Consider the following 6,324-nt stretch of genomic DNA (forward strand, 5'->3'; position numbering starts at 1 on the left):
AACCTAGAATCATTTGGTGTACATTTGTCCCCTAACGTTGATGACTGAATGACAAATTTATTTGAAAGTTCGCTAGCCCCGATCTACCGAACTTTATTTGGAAGTTTGGAAACTAACGACTGCCTAGGGTAATTACTAGGCAGTAGTTAGCTTAGTTGAAGGATTAGCAAGGGTTCTCGGTTCATAGAAGCCGTTGGGACGAGTTTTACAGGTTTTTCAATTTTGACTGAACGTTTGGACCTAAGCTAAGAAACTACTAGGTAAAACAGTACACCAAACATTTGGAAAGGGACCACACTGATTGTTCATTGACCAAACTTTGACCTGCTAGGTAATGACAAAACGTAGCCTGCAACTTTGAAACACTTTGCACACAGTACATCAAACGTTTGGCCATGGACCACTGAACGTTCACTTCGCTACTATGACACTACAGGATTGTCATAGTAGCACCCTAAGCTTTTCTAAACCTATAAATACCCTGTCCCATGCCCTTCTAAGCTCCATTATGCCTTCTGAGTCCTATAGAAACTCTACTTAAGTGTTTTGTGAGTTTTGAGAGAAGAATGAGAGCTTTCCTTGGAGGTTCTTGCTCAAGAGAAGTAACCCTCTTGTTTTAGTTCATGTTTTACATAGTAGTTATTCAGTTTAAACATTCTTTCATAGCTTGGTTGTAGGTTTGGGTTTATGTTGTTGTTATAGGTTTTAATCTCAATTTTAGCATGATTTAGCGTTTCAATATTTATTTGCTTGTGTTTATTTTGCATGGAGATAGGCTAGGAATATATTAGGAATCCTTTTTGTAGCCTTAGAAATTGTTTAGAATTGATTAGAAGCCTGTTGGGTCGAGATGAGTTTTCTGCCCACTAAGAGAACGTTATGGCCGAACATTCGGCTTCGAGCTCGAACATTCGCCCAGTTTGACAAAACGTTCGTTGGCTACGTAGAACCTCTATTTTTGGAATCTTAGGGCTAGGGTTCATTGTAACTAGGACGTAGAACTAATGATAGGCCTTTTCATATATTTGGAAAGTGTGGAACCACTAGAGGAATATTTTGAGGAACAATACAACCTAGGTGAGTACAAACTCACATAAATACTTGCTGTTATTTTTCTACATTACACGGTTATTTTTTGTACTAAACATGCATCTTTACGACTCTCAAGAAATACATTTTGTTATACTATCAACTCTATTTTGTGAAAACATTTGTTACTTAAACAAGATAATGAACATTGTGAGATTTGTAAGAGCATACATGTAAAAGACGAATAAGACTAATTGCATCGTATGATATGATACACCCGTACATGCAGGATAATGGTCATGAGCTTACTATACAAGTTAACTTTATGGCCAAAAGTGTGGATGTGTTATATGAGTCTTGGATCCAATGGTTATTTCGTGACTGGCGCAACCATGTTGATTAGCAGGTTACTACAGACGTACATCATTAATAGTGTAGGCCACCCGAGATTGGACTCGGTCGGGTTGCTAGTGTAATGAATGGTAGTGCACAATGGTCAGGGCATCGACATTATATTACAGGTTCCTTGGGACAATGCCAATTCTATTGAGAATGGGTAATATCTTGGGGTAAACTATACAATTTGAAATATCACTTGATTATCATAGTTACAATGCATATTATATCTATATTGCATCCATGAATAACTGTCACAATGTTGCATAGATTTATCAATAACTAAGTTCATCACTCAAATGGCATGCACATCATGTGCATTTTTACTCACTAAGTTGTCAGACTCACCCTTGTATTCTTTTTTCCTCCATTATGAAAATATTTGCTCTCATAGCTAGTTTAGCAAAGGATGGATTCGGGGAGCCAGTTATTGGTGGTGAAGGACTTGATTCAAGTCATTTTTGAGGATTTAGACCTAGTGTGGCTCAAATCCATGTGAGATGCTGGAGGAACTACCCGTTAGGAATTGATCGAGACTATATTTATGTTATCTTTGGTTAAGTTTAGGCGTTGATGCTATTTCAGAACAATCACATCTTCCTTATACATTCATTACATCGTATGGCTTAGTAGATCATCACCAAACACCTAATAGATTAGTTCCTATTGTCTGAAGGACTGATTGCTCTGATACCATCTATAATGCCCCGATAAATTAATTAACTGGTAATTAACTCATCAGAACACCTGGCCATTTAATTTCTCCAAAGAATAAGACTAAGGGATCTCTACTCCTCAAAAGAGAATGCTTTGCAGCAAAAACATATGATAAATCAACATTAATCATTTCAATCAGAGCATTTACTAATAATCATTACATTAATTGAATTCTTACAATATACACATCATCACTATAAAATGGTCATATACTAAACCTTTATACCCAAATATACAAGACCGCAACATCACCCGAAAGTACTATATACCATAACCGGCCTTCAAGATTTTGCAAAGGATCCTCAAGCGTTATTAGTAATACTATCCAAACAATCACGTCTACCTCGAGGTCCTTCTAACTCAAAAACCTAAATAGCATCTAATGGCATCTATTTAAAACATAGATGTTTTACACTTAGAGAAAGTAAGTGTAAGCATTTAGTAAGCCAGTTCTAGCGTGTGATTGTGAACTGTCAATAAACAAATAAAAATTTTACTCTTGGAATCATTCCTCTTAAAGCATTTATTGTGATTATTCTTTTCATAAGCATATTCATTTCACACATATTAGCTTTATAAAAATATTTGTTCACGTCCTTTGTTTGCCATTACTAGGCCTGTAAATGAGCCGACACACTCGACAGATCGCTCGATACCCGCTCGACTTAGCTAGACCCGAACTCGAGCTCGACACTGTACTAGCTCGCTCGTTACTGTTGAAACTCACTCGATTAGCTAGTGACACATGCCCAACTCGCTCGACGGGGGCTCGTGAGTTCGACTCGTTTAAGTCGAGATCGGCAGGCTCGCCCGAGCTCGTTAAGGGATTGTGAGATCGAATCGTTTAACTCGATAATCACCCGACTCGCCCGAGCTCGTTAAGGGATCGTGAGCTTGACTCGTGTAGCTCGATAATTACCCGGCTCGCCCGACTTGTTTATGGCTCATGAGCTCGACCCGTTTTATCATCTAACTCGACCCAACCCACACGACAATGTAACTAAAAAAATAATTAAACATGTTATTAATAAATAATAATCATAGCTTCAATGTGTATACAATTAACTAATTAAGATTTAAGGCAATAGTGTAACTAATATTATATGGACTATGTTATTATTTATAGGTTTAATGCCCATTGTCCAATTCCAAAATAATAATAATAATAATCATAGGTTCAATATGTGTACAATTAACTAATTAAGATCTAAGGGTATAGTATAAGTGTATAACTAACATTGTATATAGTATAGACTATGTTATTATTTATAGCCTTATAGGTTTAATGTCCAATGTCCAATTCATAAGTTAATAATAATAATAATAATAATAATAATAATAATAATCATATTCATAGGTTCAATTAATTTGTGTACAATTAATTAATTAAGATTAAGGGTATAGTATAATAATGTAACTAACATTTTATAGAGTATAAACTATGTTATTATTTATAGGTTTAATGTCCAATGTCCAATTAGTTAGTCAATAATAATAATAATAATAATCATATTCACAGGTTCAATTAATGTGTGTACAATTAATTGATTAAGATCTAAGGGTACAATATAAGTATACAACTAACATTGTATATAGTATAGACTATGTTATTATTTATAGGTTTAATGTCCAATGTCCAATTCATAAGTTAATAATAATAATAATAATAATAATAATAATAATAATCATATTCATAGGTTCAATTAATTTGTGTACAATTAATTAATTAAGATCAAGGGTATGGTATAATAATGTAACTAACATTGTATAGAGTATAAACTATGTTATTAGTTATAGGTTTAATGTCCAATGTCCAATTAATTAGTCAATAATAAAAATAATAATAATAATAATAATCATCATCATATTCATAGGTTCAATTAATGTGTGTACAATTAATTGATTAAGATCTAAGGGTACAATATAAGTATATAACTAACATTGTATATATTATAAACTATGTTATTATTTATAGGTTATTTATAGGTTTAATGTCCAATGTCCAATTAATTAGTTAAAAATAATAATAATAATAATCATCATATTCATAGGTTCAATTAATGTGTGTACAATTAATTGATTAAGATCAAGTATAAGTATATAACTAAGTTAGTGTAGAGTATAGACTATATTATTATTTATAGGTTTAATGTCCAATGTCTAATTCATAAGTTAATAATAATAATAGTAATCATATTAATGTGTGTACATAGGTTCAATTAAGATCAAGGGTATAGTATAATAATAATAATCATATTCATAATAATCAATTAATCATATTAATAATAATAATAATAATATTAATCTCAAGATTCTCAACCGTTTAGTATTAATAATAATGACTTAATTAGTATTAATAATAATAATAATAATCTCAACTCTCAAGAATCTCATTATCTCAACCGTTTAGTGTTAATAATAATAATGACTTAATTAGTATTAATAATAATAATAATCTCAACTCTTAAGAATCTCAACCGTTTGGTAAATTAGTATTAAATTATTAATGATAATAATAACTATGTAGTACTACACTACTATTCACACACGGTTTCTTTAGCACTTTAGTTAATTGAACGGTTAAGATTTAATTTATATAAATTTGTATTTAATTTTAACGGTTTAGATGATTTATTGGATAACTAAAGAGACGAGCTCACCTGAAATTACCCACACTAGATTTTTATGATTATTTGAATTTTTGAAATTTTAGATATTTAATCATAGCCGTCCGATTCAATTTGATTTAATCGGAGCCGTTGGATTTAGTTAATGGAATACAGCTGTAATCCATTACGACAGTGAGAGTTATATGGTGCTGCACAGGACACTATGAGCCCATTAATCTAACGTCTTTGATTGAATGATAAAATAAAGATTAAAATAAATGGTCAAGATTGTTTATTGGATAACGTATCAAACCAGTTTCACCAACACACACACGCGGACGATACACTCACTCACTCAGTCTCGGAAAAATCCCCCACGCACGCACAGTCTACGGGGCAGACAACATTTATGAGACTCTTGGTTTGCACGCAATGGATGACAGCCATCCAATTTTTTTTTAATTTAATTTCAGCCGTTGGATGCATGTAGTTGACGCCAGCTGTTGGCCATTTTCTCGCGTGGGATTTATTTGGTGCATCCAAATTTTCGTAAGCTTCCCTTGGCTAAGATGATCGAACGACTTAAAACCCCCCATCGCACTTGAGCAATTGATCAACGGCTGTAAGCTCGCACGCACGCACGCACGATCATCGAGACTGACAGTGTACGAGTCATCTCGGTATGACCACAAGCCATCTCAGCCCTCCAAAATTTTTGATGAAATATTGGCCGTTGGATGTGTTTAATGGAAGCTAGCTGTAATCAACTAAATCGCGTGGGAGTTATATAGTGTATCGCAAGCTCCGTAAGCATGCCATGAGTGCTTTGATCTAACGAGTGAAATTAAATCTTGATGATTTTTATAGAATTGACGGACTGTACTAAATAAGCACACCAGATTCAAATACAAACGGCTGCATGTGAATAATATTTTGGTAAACTAAAGGTTTCGACACGTGGCACGCCCAGATCGATTTAACTAATTCTCTCTCTAAATCCAGGTGTTCATTTATTAAAATTTTTGATATTTTCGCAAATCTAATGGCTGGGATTGAAACCGAGCGTTTGTAAATTCTAAACCAAACCAGAAAGTTGAAACCACTAACCATTATTCCATTAACTAGTCTTCAAACCATCACCCTCGACCCTCGTCACTCTCGTCTCTCACTGACTCACCCTCGTCGCTCTCTATCTCTCTCTTCATTCCAGTCTTTCCAGACTTCCACTTACCACTACGGCAATACCAGAGACTCAGAAAGTTGTTTGATGGACTGGTTAGTCTGGTTTTAGGGCTAGATTACTAGGGTGATGGCGAGAGAGAGATGATCCATTGAATGCAGCCTGCTGTGAGCATTCAATGCATCTCCCATCATCGTTGGGGAGTTGAATGCACGCATTCAATCCTTCTCAACCCCCTCCCAACAACCCGTTCCTTTCAGATTCTCAATCGAGCCGTTGATGGATCATCTGATATTGATCTAATGGCGTTCTAATCAGTCGTACTAGTTTTGTGAGAGAAACTATCTTTAGATATCGCATGACTCGAACCAGAAGAGGATACTAATTTTTCTC

Source organism: Corylus avellana, chromosome ca5 (assembly GCF_901000735.1).
Source record: "Corylus avellana chromosome ca5, CavTom2PMs-1.0".
NCBI lineage: Eukaryota > Viridiplantae > Streptophyta > Magnoliopsida > Fagales > Betulaceae > Corylus > Corylus avellana.